Genomic DNA, 15,915 nt, shown 5'->3' on the forward strand with positions numbered 1-15,915 from the left:
AAAAATGCTTATGTATGCTGACTAGATGCATAGATTTAAGAAGCTTGTTAACTTGTATGGCAGTTTAAATCAGAAATATCCAAGAGGAAGGTTCAGAACACGTCAAGAAATAAATAATTCTTATTCTACACCGTCGTTGTTGGTTAGGAGCACCAGTCAAATAAACCAAGGGAGAATTCATGACCACACACCCTTCCCCAAGACATATGCCATGATTTCAAAACAAAACAAAAGGCAAAAAAGAAAAAAAGGCTATAGAGAGGAATTAAACTATATTAAATATATAAGTAATTGCATTTACCTTAATATGTAACTGAATTTAAATAATGTAAAAAGGGCCCGGTCTGTTCTGAAATTATGTCTATAGAGTAGAGAAAAGATTCTCCATGAAGTTTAGAAGAGAACATCATGTGTAAAACTAAGTACATGGAACAGCTTCAAATATCAACCAAGGGGTGTCAAGCTACACTACAAATTTGACCAACTTCAAAGGGGTAACATCTGGCTAAAATATGACCTTAAAGACATTAACCTGAACATAGATGATGATCCAGTTGTGCAGGAGGCCTGAATATTCTGCATCACATTTTCTCTAGGAAGTCTGACCTGCTTTGCAGGCTGGGAGCAAGAGTATTAAGGATAAACCTCCCTCACAAGGTTAAAGTACATTTCTGCAGAAGTATGGAGAAAGAAGTCCTCACTTTCCCACAAATGCAGAGAGTAGAATGCCAAACTGGAACTTCCTTCTACCATTCTCTTCACTCACTAGAACAGGTGCCACTTATCTCTGTTATCCATCTACGGCTTAATGTTAATTTTTTTTAAGGCAATGACCATCTGTACCTGATAAAATGGGACATAGCTATAAACCTGATTCAGGATTCTAGTTACTATCAAAATATAATGATGATTTGCTGTCTTATAGGAACTGTTATCCAAGTTCCTCAAAGGTCTTTACAACGGTTAACAATGCAAGCTTCAAAAAATCCTCTGTGTTTGGTCATTATTATCAGTTTAATTATATAGATGGGAACCAAGTGGTTAATTGTCTTTCCAAAGAATGTATAGCCAGTCTGTAGCAGAGCTGGAAATGGAACCCAGACCTTCCTGTGCTGTACTTAAATCTTATAATTATTGGCAGTATGAGGATAATATATCCCATAAAGATGAATTAATTTCCAGGTTACTAGTACTTTAGAAGGATGACAGATAAAATAGAGTAGGGGTAAAAAAAAACCAATCACATCTGGACAAGTTATATGTGGATGTCCTAAAAGGTCTGACTGAGGACATAACTGTTCCACTGATGTTAATTTTCTATAAATCTTGGAATAATATGGAAGCTAGAGAAGACTGAAAGTGTCTTAATGTTGTATTAATATTCACTCTTACATCAGAAAAGTTGATACAATATTCAATTGATAGATACTTAAAGGACATGCAATTGATGTAAAGATCTGTAATTGAAAGTAATTGTGGTGTTATGGAATCTAGGTATCATCAATCATTTTTTATTGGGATTACAAGTTTGGTTGAAAAAGTTAACTGTATTCGGAAGTAGGTACAGGGTGAGCAGAGGGATGCACTCACCCCTTTGGTTGTGTGCATGTGCAGCAAGGTCTTTGAACTCACTAGCTTGTCAGTGTGGGAGCTACCACATTTATGTGGCTTTGAGTCCAGTGGATGAGTGCTACTGACACTTATCCCCCACTTTTACCTGATGCTGAATTTGGTGGGGGCAGGGTAGGAGCAAATGTGGCAATGTTCATCTTTTGGCCTCCAGAGGTGTGGGAAAATGGTCAAGCTAGAGAACTCATTGTGCATGCAACAACACAGCAAAAGAAAAGTGTGGTTGCACCCCTTACCCTTCCCTTCTTGATCTCCCCATAACTGAATAGGTGCATTATATATATTTAGAGTTATATGAAATATCTTCAAGGCATTCTCCTTGTGGTGATCCATAGTGAACAATAGTAGGAATGATTTAACTCCATATTTTCATCAATGATTCTAGAGTAAATATAAAAATTCCTGCTGAGAAAATTTGTGGATGATACAAGAACTGAAAGACTGATAAATTATGAGAACAGGACAGTCATTAAGAGTGATCTAGATTGCTTGGTAAATGGGTCCATTGACTCAAAATGCAATTTAATAAGTGTATGTAGGAACAAGAAATGCTACTGATACTTGTAGACTGTGGGGCTATATACTATGAAAGAGTGCCTTGGGAAAGTTATTGTAGTGATCAAGCAATTCAACATCAGATTCTCATACATTTTGGCAGAAAGGAAAGCAAGACTTTTGGTTGTATAATCAGCAAGGATCCTGGTTTTCTCTGTTAAAAAAAAATTCCCAATTCTTTGGTTAAAAAAGTAACCCAAAATTCACATTTTTCTGTGATCAAAGTGGAACACTACTATATAAATATAGAGTTATATATATAACCCCAAATCTACACTTTGAGATATATCTATACTATTACGTGTACTGCATGCTGTCTCCGCTAGTAAGCATGAAGCTGTGTTATATGAATCTTGTAGGGTTAAAGCAAGGCTTTGTAATGCTACAAGTGAGGCCATTTCTTTGTCCTTTTGCCTCCATTTCATAAAAGTGGACACAGCACTTATGAGATGGCTGGGAGAGAAAAGGGGTATTGTGTGAAGATTACTGATAAGATATGAAACTAGCTGAATCCAGTCAACAGGGGAGTCTCGTCAACAGGAGAACCTTGAAAGTAGGGCATGATTTGTTTTTGTTAGATAAAGAAACATCTTGAGACAAACTATAGGGGGCATGTAATTCACAAGAGTTAAACTTCGGTGTTCCCGTTCACAGTGCCGCTTGATTGAATAGAATAGTGATTTAGTTAATAGATGATTGGGTACTTTTACGAGCACGAGCTAATCACGAACTAATGCTTACGCACTTAGAAAGTATAAAAAAGTATTAAAACTAGTAGGCGAGGTCCCTCTCTGCAGAGGCACCTCGCTCAAGCAAATAAAGAGTCTGTTTTTGACTTTGGATACTTGCTCTGCGTGATCATTGCCCCAGCCTAGAGCGAACTGCACATGGCTTTAAGAGCAATTCATAACAACGTCTAAAAGAACTATTTTTGCACCATATTACTCCATTGTACAGGAGGTCAACAATGCTATTGTGGCAAAATTTCCAGGCCAAGAATGGATTTGTACAAGCACAAATGGTCTTTCAGAGGATGAAGGTGTTGTGGCTGTGCCAATTGAGTGCCTGAATTCCACGGAGGTGTCAGGTTTGTCTCAACATCAGCTCTACCTTAAGCCTGGGATGCTCATCATGCTTCTGTGAAACCTTCTCCTAAGAATGGTCTGTGCAATGGAACGTGGCTATTGGTGCAATCTGTCATCAACACCAGAGTACTTGAGGCAAAAATTGTTGCATCAGAAAGAACAGTACTAATTCCTTGGATAGCACTGAAGCCATCTGACGACACATTTCCATTCACATGGACATGTTGACAGTTCCCTGTGCCGGTGGCATTCAGCATGACCATCAATAAAGCCCAGGGGCAAACATTAAAATGAGTAGGAGTGTTCTTTTGGGATCCTGTCTTCACCCATGGACAACTATATGTGGCTGCTTCCAGAATCTCCAACTAAGAAAACATCTGATTTGCAGTGACTGCTGACTTGAGTAACACAACCAGGAATGTTGTATATATGGAAGTGTTGTAAAGCTCTTACAGTAAGAAAGAGTGATATGTTTCAGGATTTTGTGTATGTGGAAGTGTTGTGAAACTGTTGAAGTGCAATCAAATGTGATCTGAAGCAAAAATTGGCTCAATGAATTTTCATGCAAGCAATGCTACATGGGGCATCTAGTGTATTACTATGATACACATATATCTATGTATTACTGGTGTTTCATTTTAATTATGGAAAAATGTGGATTTGAGATTACTTTCTTTAACCCCAAAATTGAGGATTTTTTTTTAATCAGAGAAAACCAGAATCCCTAATAATCAGGGAGGTAGCAATTAGCAGTAGTTAGGTGGTTTTACTTCTTACATAACACTAGTAAAACAAATACTGAAAGACTGTACCCTGTTCTGGGTCCACACTTTAAATGGATGCTGAAAAACTGGGAAGAGTGCAGAAAAGAGACACAAAAATTATTTAAGGTCTGAGAAAATGACTTCCCGTGAAAGATTTCTGGAGCTGACTTTAGTTTATTAAAAGATTATTGAAAGGTGACTTGATTGAGGACTACAAGGCCTGTCACAAAGAGAATCTACTATGAATGACTAAATTGTATGACTTAATTTAGTGGAGAAAATCATAATAAGAACCAATGACTAGAAGTGGAAGCCAGACAAATTCAAATGACATAAAGCCCAATGTTTTAACAAAAGTGCTAAACTACTGCAACTACCAAAGGAAATGGTAAATTCTGTATCTCTTGCTCTTTCCAAATAAAGACTAGAAATCTTTTGGAAGACAAGGTTTAGTCAAACAAATTATTGGGCTTGATATGAGGGTAACAGGCTAAAATGTAATGACTTGTAATATACAAGGTCTCTAATATAGAGATTAACGTGATTTCTGGCTTTAACCTTTATGAATCTGTGAATCACACTTCTTTTTGATCTGCCATATCAACCATTGTATCATAGATATTAAAAAAAGAATTTGTAATTTTCTTGAAATCTCTAGATTTTCAAAAAGAAAGGGATTTCCATGCTATTTTGGGTTTATATGCAGCTCTTGGGAATGGACTCTTTTTATACTAACCATTCCTTCTCATTCAAGCCGTATGATATGTTTGATTTGCTGGAGAAAACACAAAGGTCTAATTCTTTAAGCCCCAGCAAAGCACTTAATTTTATGCTTACTGCTAAGCCCCTTAATAGCCCAGCTCAGTTATATACCTGGTCTATCTGTCCAAGTTCAAGTACAGACATTACACTTTTACCAGTATAAGTAACCAGAAACCAGTCTATACCCAAAACAGAAGTTCAACACACAAAACCAGTCTATACCCATAACAGAGCACAGTTCCACACACATAGACTGCTTTAAAAATGGTGAAATTCGGTCTAAAATTTGCCCCTCCCACCAAAGGGGGAATGTGTGTTCTGTTCACTACTGAGCTAAACTACACTGCTTACAGAAAACCCTGTAACTTAGATCAGTTCTACCTCAGGCTTTTTGAATGTCTGTGCTAGCCATAGTTAAGGCTGCTGACAGATGTAAAAAAAAGCGCTTTACCGGAAGAGGAAACACATTAATTTGACCCACTCCCCAGAATCTGTATAGATTGCATACTTCAATGGGACTTTTTGGCACGTTTGTCTAATAGTTGATTCAATCAGCTATTAGTTAAAAGTGCCAAAAAGCCCAACTAAAGTTCACAATCTATACAGACATTGGGTTAGCTGGGTCAAACTAATGTGATGCCTGTTCTGGGTACGTGGTGCACTCGGCATGAGGGCATACCAAACTTAAAGTGCAGGGTTTTATTCACATCTGTAAATAGCCTAAATCTTTTGCTAAAGCAAGGCCACCTCTATCAAAGTTTCCTTTGTGAATACATTTTTCAATTGAGGTAAGTAGAATAGTGTAATGAATCAAAGTAACATTTAAAAGATGGAACCATAAAAGCAAGATTTCAGGTTCCTGATTCTGCAGCCAGCTTATGAACATATTAGTGACCCTGAATAAATTATTAGATTTATTTGTTTCTTGGAATAAAACTATATAATTACCACCTGAATTTTATTAAGCTTAACTTTTGCTCAAGCATTGCTTTGGAATTCTGAGATTTTGAGATAAAATGCATAAAAGATTTATCCCAGGTACATTGTACCAGCCTGGCTGAATATCTTCTTCGGACAAGGTAGACTATTTTCCCCCTAAAACAAGGTAAATGTTATTGATTTAATTTATATAAATATCAAAAAAGTATTTGATACATTGCACAAGGAAGACTGTTAGTCAAGAGGAGAAGGGAATTTGAAGAATAGTAAGGTGGGTAAAGATACTAGCTAAAGGGGAAACAACAATGAAGGAGAAGTGTTCAGATTGGAGGGAGGTTACTAATATAGTGTCTGGTTGGTTGGTGCCTGACTGGTTTCAGAACTGATCTCATTTAATATTTTATTAAAAACCCTACCATAAAAAATAAAAGTGTGGTAGTAAAATTTGCTGATGACACAGAGCTGGAAGGTATAGTTAATACAAAGGAAGATCAGAATATCGTATTAGTTAAACTGGATGACTTTGAGCACTGGAGTAATAGAAATGGAATGAAATTTGATAGGATGAAGTGTGAGATCATTCACCAACTTATGAATAAAGGGTCATGATATAATCTGTGGGATCATCAGTAGGAAGTATTAGAGGACAAGAATGATGTAGGTATGTTAGTTGATCACAAGATGACTGAATTTTTAATATGATGTGGCCACAAAAAGGTGAATGTCTCAGGTGAAGAATTTTTCAGTGCAGAAGGGAAGTGCTAATGTAACTGTACGAAGCCCTGGTTAGAGTCCAAGCAGAAAACTATGCACATTTCTGGTTGTCCATTTTCAAGAAAAATGAAATCAAAATGCAATGGGTACAGAGAAGGGATTCTAGAATAGTGAGGATAATGGTAACCATATACTACAAAAGGAACTCAAATCCACCATCCACCAGCCCAAGAATCCACCATCAGTGTGATAAACACTGGAAAGGGGGCTTGGGAAACTGAATCTTTTGGAGGCGTGAGTCAGTTGGAAGCACCTGGCGTGTTGTGATGAGGCTCATGTTAGACAATGCTGATCACATGGAACTCAGGCAACGAATGAAGCAGATTTCTGCAAGACTTCTTGGCTCTGAGTGATTGCTGAACAAATATTTGAACTCAGAGGCAATGGTGCCACAAGAATAAATAGATACAAAATGGTCAGGAATAAATATAGACAGGAAATTAGGAAAATATTTATAATAAGAGTAAATTAATGATTTTGTGAAAAAGAAATATGATATTTATAAGTGCAGGTGGACAAAAATACATAATTTCTGGAAAATAATACTTTCAGGTAAACCTAATCAATAAGGTATAATTCCATACACAGTGTTATTGTATCATAGTCAGCACAGCACAGAGGCATTAAAGGATCTTGAAGTCATTATTGACTCCAAGATGAATATGGGCTGACAATGTGGGGATGTGGTCAGGAAGGCTAACCGCACCTTGTCATGCATCCACAGATGCATCTCGAGCAGGTCCAAGAAAGTGATCCTCCCCCTCTACGTGACATTCATCAGGCCGCAGTTGGAGTACTGCATCCAATTCTGGGCACCGCACATCAGGAGGCATGTGGACAGCATCAAGAGGGTCCAGAGGAGGGCATGATCAGGGGGCAGCAAGGCAGGCCATATGAGAGGAGGCTATGGGACCTGCACCTGTTCAGCCTCCACAAGAGAAATTTGAGAAAGGATCTGGTGGCTGTCTATAAACTGACAAAGGGGGACCAGCAGGCAATGGGAGTGTCCCAGGGCAAGGGGAGGACCTGGACCCCAAAGGGTCAAGGAGGGACTCTGGGGGACAACACACCCCAGGGAGAACATAAGAGGAAGAAAAACAAAAAAAATGCCCTACCTGCTGCAGGAACTGCAGTGGGACGGGAAGTGGCAGTGGGACCTGCGTGGCTCGTTAGCCATGGTTTTTTTAAAGTAACAGCAGCTGGAGAGAAGGAGGAGGAGAGCTGGCACGGAAGGATAAGAAGGGGAGACAGCAAAACGGAAGGGGAGGAGAGGTGGAGGAAGAGTAAAGAGAAGGTAGCTCCCAGACCCACTGAGGAGGAGGGAGAGCTGGAGAACACTGCCCACAGGGCAGGAGAATGCCCAGACAAGCACCAGCATACAGACGCCGTTACTGGGCTTAGAAGGACTGAGGTCTCCAGACTGCATATCATTTTGAAGCCCCAAGAAGAGCATCCAGGAGGGTCCTCAGTGACAAAGATTAGTCCCAGTGGATTGCACAGGAGAAAGGTGAATGGTTGAGGGGCTAGCTAAGACCAACTCATCCTGGACAGAAGACCCAGGAGACCCCATCGGAGGAAGGTTTCTTCTCTGAGGCGGAAGGGATGTCAAGGGTTGGATACACATAGGGTACACTAAGGGTAGGGAATAGGTAGCACAAAGGGGCAGTCAGTGGTGGGGAGCACGCTGTAACTTAAATGCCACAGAATAGCTATCTATGGATTATTGAGAGGTTGCATAGGGAGGGCTGGCCATGGAAGACAACATCAGTACACCGTTGAGGCTGGGTAAAGGGCGAGGTACAGGGGAGGTTGGAGCCTCGTGAAGATCATCACTCCTCGGCCTGAGATAACCGAACCTGGACGGTTGGACCCCTCCACCACTGATAGAATCATCAAAGTCATGGCAGGCAGGATTAGGAGGAGATAAGACTGCCCGAGGCGAGAGCTTGCGGCCCTATTACCTTTGGGACGGAGTGGAAGACCATCATCAAGATCCAGAGCCGAGTGGTGAGGGACCGGATGATCGAGGCCCAGCGGGTGCAAGGAGAGTCCCCGTTCCCCCAAGCACTACCAGGAGTAACAAGGAATAACAGCCACAAATTGATGGAAAGTAGATTCAGGCAAGATATCAGGAGGCACTACTTCACAGTCAGGATGGCTAGGATCTGGAACCAACTTCCAAGGGAAGTGGTGCTTGCTTCTACCGTGGAGGTCTTCAAAAGGAGGCTAGATAGACACCTAGTTGGGGTCATTTGACCCCAGCATTCTTTCCTGCCCATGGCAGGGGGTCAGACTTGATGATCTGCTCAGGTCCCTTCTGACCCTACTGACTATGAAACTATCTTTCCTCTGATTCATATGTGAACACTAGGCCTGTATGAAGTGGCTAGTATTTACTTCAGATTCAGCTGATTTAGGAGGCAGTGATTTGATTCAGTGATTCAAATCACTGTCCTGAATCAATTTGGCTGAATCTGATTCGGAGATTTGGCTGCCGCCAAATTGGTTGAATATCCAAATCAAATAGCCCCCCTTTCCCCCACCCCGCCCATTCTCCCAGCCCCATCAATGGCTGCCCTGCTTGACCACAGCATCCCAGCTCTTAAAAAAACAAACCCTGGCACTCACTGGCTGCTGCCCCCCACTACCCCACACTGCAGGGGGGCTCTGTCATGAGCCCCCATCCCCCACCCACTCTCTCAGCTCCAGTTCCTAGCTCTTTTTTAAAAAAAAAACCCTGCACTCAGTGGCTCCTGCCAGGCCAAGGGTGGGGGGTGGTGATCACTGCTGCCCCACACTGCATGGGGGACTCTGCCACAAGCCCCCAGAAACCCCAGGTGGTTGCTGCAGTAGCTGGTTTGTGCAGGGCTTCTGTTTGTGTTTCTTTAAAGAGACAAATTATCTCCTAATCGAATCGGCACCTGAAACTTCACACAGCTCTAGTGAATACCATATTGCATGAGAAACAAAACATAAATATTTTGACTCCAGTTATGTGCATCACACAATGGTTGAGCATATATATCATAAAAAGCACCAGTCTTGAGATACTGATAAATATTTATAGGGAAATAAAACTAAATGAATAGCTTTTCATTTTCAGAATACTCCACAGAGTTATTATGTTTAAATTTTACAGTCAGCAGGTGGAGAAAGCACCAAAACCACATGAACCACATGATCTCTTGTTCAAATTCAGCTTTGATTATGTCTGAAGCATGATGTCAGCAATCTGTGTTGGTCTTATCTTTGTGCTCGGCAGGTGCTTTACATGGCTCTTGGAGTGACCAAGTAGTTTCAGAGCTTCAGGAATGGCTAAATCAACTGTAGAAAAACATGGACTGTAAAATCTGTGGGCCCATGACCAGAAAACTTCCTAGTCATGCCAGTATTTTAAAAGTAGGTACTGAAGAGACATTTTGTGAAGCCTATCAGAATCTGGAGCAGGTTACTGAGGAGTGTTCAAAAGTTATAGATGAAGCCTCTTGGGAAGACATCCTAAACAGTGGCAGGATCATGGAGCTGAATTCTGCTCTAATGACATCATTCATCTCTTTTAATTCAGTAGAAAAAAATCCCACAAAGTTGGGTGAGAACAAAACAAAGCCAAAACCAACTGTTACACAGCCTGGCTCTGAGCCAAATGAAAGCTGCTGTTAAGCAACAGAGGGGCAGGATTATCTAACATATCCATCTCCTCCATCTCTGTTAGATGTACACATGTATGGTACAATTTCCACTGTAACCTAATTCCCCCCTCCACTTTTTTCATGCATTTTTTTAGGAAAATAAGTAATAGATTGGGTTAATTCCAGAAGCAGGTGTTCCTGAAAAATTTCAAGTATATCTACTTCCCAGCTTTCTTCGGTATTCAAGTTTGTTTTAGGGTAGAAATCCTTTAACCATGGATAGATCAATTAGGTCAACATCCCATTGGGGTCTGTCTACTCCAGAAAAGGGAGAACTACTTAATGAAAAAGAGACAAAACGCAAAATCAAAGGATGTGTAAGGAAAATCAACTTGCTTCCTTCTAAGAAAGGTGTCAGAAAATCTTTGTCGATATTGCATAAACATCCTAGGTGAGCTACAGTCAAGTTATTTCCCTTGAGTTAGACCCACTGGCATCCTGGCAAAACCCAACCTGTGGTATGGTGGTTAGGATACAGTCACGGGAAGTCAGAAAAATACAGATTCAAGCCTTCCTGAGTCAGAAAGACCTATGATGTGGGTCTCTAGCTTCCTGAGCAAGTTTCTTAACATTCAGATATAATGGCTAAAACATGGAAGGATTTCTCTTTTTCTGTTGTGGATATAATTATAGCTACCTGATAGAATATAATCTAAGATAAATCTATGGACACAACCTGTGTGCTAGTGCCAAAAAATGCTCCTTAGTCATTTAGAAAAATGCTATTGGGATGCACAGAAGAAAATAGAACTCTTGTCCTGGTGCCACTTGAATGGAGCTAGTCTGTTTCAACACACTGGTCACTGAACATCTGATGAGTTGTACTGACTCAAGCCTTAGCCTGTACTTCTGGTTGTATGTTGTGTGAAAACTAACATTGAACTTGAATTAATGCTTTTTGTGGGTCAATGGATCTTAAGATGAGGACAAAATTTGAATTATAACTGAGTTTACCCTACAGGGAAGACAAGTCTTTGACTGAAATAGGTAATAGAAGAATAAGATGATGCCCATCTTATGTTACACAATGCTGACCAGTTGGAACTCAAAAAACGAATGAAGCAGATGTCTGAGAATTTCGTTAGTTACATAAAGTCAGCAACATGAAAAAGCAGCCACATGAATGCAACTGCCACGATAGTAGTGTAAGAGTGATGTTGTCACCATGATGGTCCAGAAATTACACAAGAGTCAAGGATTTCTTAGGATTGGGTGATATTTTTTTTTTGGACTAACTGTATGGTTGGAATAGAGTTACATAAGCTTTTAAATACAAGACATTCTTCATCAGCCTATGAAGAATATCGCTGTTCCTCATGATTATTACATGTTTAACGCTTTAAATCACACCATAAATTGTAGTATGCCACACATTCAAGCAATTTATGTTGCAATAAAATGGTAAACCAACCACAAGGGTGTTCCACATTGAGCACAGACAGAAGTGACTATTTTTGCCTGAGCTGGCCACAGCAAGCGGTACATAGCCATGACCAAACACAAGTTCATGGCTGCAGTCTGCTTCAAATTTGGCCGATCAGGTGAAAATCTGAACCCTCACTGCATGATGTGTCAGATCAAGAGAGTTCAGTCTTGCAGGGGATGGGGTTCAGCCCTGCTGGAGGGTGGGGCAGATGTACTGAAGCACCCCTGAAGTGGGAGATCCAGTTCACCCATCCCACCCTCCTGTGCCAATTGAGGAACTTCTAGAACAAGCTCCCTCTGCTCTGTTTCCACCTCCCATTCTGAAAACTTTTCAGCCTCTCAGGGAGAAGGGGCCATTGCTAGGGAAAAATGGCTGCAGGCTAGCAGCCAGCAGGTAGATTCCCCTCCTGCCTAGAACCAACAATGAACTTCTGTTTGGTTCGGGGGACCATTGTAACTCAGAACGCTTCCCGCAAAGCATTCTCAGTTAGAGTGGGGAGCTGTACTTCTGTCTACATTATGGCTTGTTTGCATCTCACTGTTATTTGAAGTTATGGCATGAATGTGCCAAGGTGCCTTGGTACTCCCAGATCTCGGGCTCCCTACACTCACATGAAGCCCAGCTACAAACATGCCCTTTGAATATGCTAGTCCAGGAGGGTGTGTGGAGCCTGACATCAGGGAGACACTCCCTGATCTGGGGGTCCCCCTTAACATGCAAGCCCTTTAAACATACTGCCATGTGTGGAGCTCATGGGGAAACTGCCCCTTGATCTCAGGCTCCCTGTACACTGAAACATTTAAAAGCCCCATGGTGGAGCCTTCATGCCAGGGAATTCGAAGTAGCACAGTTTCAAATGTCCTGAAACATGGGACACACAGGATGCATTTTAAGGACCAGGGGACAGTTTTGTCCCAGATCTGGGGCCTGCTCCTTACCCAGTCAACTGTGTCCCAGACCTGGGAACTGTCTACATGGTCCTACCAATCAGAGAGATCAGGCAGGGATGAGTCCCCAGGACTGAGACACAGGTCACCTCCTGCCCCTTGAAAGGCACACCATGCATCCTAGCATTGGGGAACTGGACTGCCTAGCAAGCCATTAAAAGTCCAGGCAAGATGTGTGATGGCAGGCTGCATGATTATTGGGCTCTGGGATAAAATCCCTCAGATCCCATTATACAGTTAAATATCAGGGGGCCCTATGTATCTAATAACAGTTCATGGTTCAAAATGCCTCTTGTTTCCAGTAGAGACGATAAACTGGAATAGTGCCTCGTGGCATGAGATTGCCAGTCCAATACTTGCTTAAGAGTATTGGATAAGCAGCTAGTTTTTGGATAGTTGCTTAAGCAAAGTAAATTTACCCCCTCGGGTTTTAAGATTTAGTCATCCCAAAGATGGATTATCTTTGGGCAATGTGTAAGATGCTCAACAACTGTATAAGAATTTGTTTAAAGTTTCTAAAGAGCTAATGTGTGGTTTATAGCTCTGTGCTAGTTCCCAGAGCTTGCACCCAGTTATGTGCTTTTCCTTCAAACACAGCTGAGGTATGTGAATGGCCTGACATTCTAATAGTGTGAAGAGAAGGCTTTGCTTGAATAATACCATCCTAATGCCCGTGCAGAGTGACATGATGGGATATACTTCAGGCAAGAGATTTAGCTTACTAGTTAGCACTCAACACTGAGCAATGGAGATTCTCAGTCCTGGAGTATAGTAGTGAATCATGGTGTACTTTTGCAGTTGGCTAGTTGGAAAATATCCATGTCCTGTTTTACTTGTTAAATGTGTACCTCAAGGTCGGTCAGGGTTATGTGATACAAATACGATTAGGTTATGTATGAGGTATGATGTGACTAAGCAATGCCAATGGAACACCTGTTAGTCCTGACTCTTCTGGGAGTATGAAGGGAAGTCAAAGCAGGAAGAAAAGAAATCACAGTTTAATAGTTTCTGCTTGGATCACATTATTGCTGTGATAAGAAGAGATGCCATCATGCAAGCTGCCATTCAGTAACTATGTAAGGAGATTAACAGACCCATTGTGCCTTGAAGCCTGCAATTTAAACAGCAAGATGCTTCATTTTGTAACCTTTCACACTTAAACAGTGATCAGGATATATTTTCTGAATGAAAAATTAAGATTTTATCTATCAAGGAAATTTGTCTATCCTTCAGACAGCCACAGTGAGATAGCACAGCTGATGGAAGAGGAAAAGTCTATGTTCAGATATACCTATAACAGCTGATTATTGCATCTTAGCATCTGATGTTTTTGACGAATGCCTGAAAACTTAGCATCCACCCTCCCACTCCCCCAACAGCTGTGCCTTTAGAATCACACAGACTGGCTGCATGGAAGTAACACCCCATAGGCCAAACATCATTCAACACCAGCCCGGCTGAGCTCACTAGAATGCAAATGCATTGTCTTGATAGTCTTGCTTGAAAGACATCTGTAGTCACTGCACAGATATAAAAAGTCAGGCAGAGCATGACAGATTGCAGTTGTTGTTAAGAAAAAGAGACAATTCCTGGAAATATTTAAGTCTACAATAACACATCAAATCACAGCAGCTATGTAATGATCAGAAATAAGCTAAGGAACAATTATAGCAAGCCTTTGAAAATGCACTACAAGTGCTTTCCAGTAATGGTACAAAAAGCCCTTTTATTACTTTATTTGGGGCCACAATCAAAAAACCTGATTTAGTGCTGAAGTACTAGAGTTGAGAAAATATTAGCTCAGCTACAGGGATGATTTGTATTTCTATCATCCACTACCACTGTGATATTAAAGGCAAGATTTATGTATCAAATGGATGCTTCTTAAAAAAAATCTGGTAAGAAAAAGTAATGGGTTGCTAGTTGTACCTATATGTCTTAGGGTTTTCTGTAGCACCCATCAACACCCATCAACATACCAGCTAAGTGAAACCTAGATAAATGAGATACACATGACATAATTTCTCATGGGCTTTGTACATACCTATAGTCCTAGTTGGTCCTCCTTCCTCTGTTCCCACAAAAACACATGGGCTAGGAACAGAACCATTTTAAGTGATCAGAAACTGGTTTAAACCTGTAACAGAACAAAAGCTCAGTGCACATAAACCAGTTTCGAAATAGCTGAAACTGGTTTAAGATAAACCTGGTTGAAAGCAGTATTAGACTTAACTGATTGAGGTCAAAAGGGTTTATGCAACGTCTGTCCCAGACCCCTTTCCTGGTTTAAGTTAAATCACAGTCCCCCAGCATCCCAGCATGCATGGCAGCCCTGGGCTGGGCTGTTCTGTCTGTTCCAGAGAGCAGGGCTCTGCTCTCTAGCCCAGATGCCAGCAGTCATGGCCCCCTAAGGAGAATGGGTCAGGGATGGGGTTTATTCCCCCCTCCCTCCTCTCTTTCCCCAGGACCCCAGCTGAAGTCTGCCTGGCTGGGACCCATCACCCCCTGTAAGGGTCAGTCCCTGCTTGCCACTCCAGGGGTAGGGGCACAGCCAGATGTCCATCCAGCATGGCTCCCTATGGTGAAGGGGGCAAGGAGGGAATATCTTCCCCACTCTGCCCCCTCTCCCACTGGGGGACCACAGCTGGGGTCTGCCAGCCCCAGCTGCCACTTCTGCCTCTCACCCGTGGCCAGGCAGACCCTAGCTGGGGTCCCCTGTGGGGAGAGGAAAGGAAGGGAGGAAAAAATCCCCTCACTGCCCCTTTCACCTCAGGGGCCAAGCTGGCCAGCATCTGACCATACCCTGCCCCTGCTGCTGGATCAGCAAAGGGGGAGGGACCTTGACAGAGGCAGCAGCCCCTGTCATGGTGTCCCAGGGAGTACAAACCTCTTTCCTGTGTGGGGGCTGTGTTGGGGGTGGGAGTGGGGTACACAGAGCAGCCACAGTTTGCTCAGGGTGAGCAGCAGCAGGTCTAGGGGGGGTTGGGAGGCTATGGCCACCCCAAAATTCAGCTAGCCCCCACAGTCACCCTCCTATGTCCTGCCACTGTTCTTTGCCCTGTGCAAGCTGTGGCAGCCTTAACCACATAAAATGATTTGCTGGAATTGTTCATTTTTACTCCTTGGAAAAAATAAACAAATAAAAAACACACCCAGAAGTTGTGTTTTAAAAGGAAGTAGTGATTGTTTTTCTTATTACATTATAACCACAGTCTGCAAAGCACTGTCAGAGATGGAAGATTATAATCAAATCATATTCCAGAAGCAGTTTAATCAGTCTGAATATATCTGAAGGAAAGTCAGGGGGATTAACAGCAATGATTAAATGCTCTTTGGCAGAAAGGA

Source organism: Crocodylus siamensis, chromosome 1, assembly GCF_052110815.1.
Source record: "Crocodylus siamensis isolate JL-2025a chromosome 1, ASM5211081v1, whole genome shotgun sequence".
In the NCBI taxonomy this organism is placed as follows: domain Eukaryota; kingdom Metazoa; phylum Chordata; order Crocodylia; family Crocodylidae; genus Crocodylus; species Crocodylus siamensis.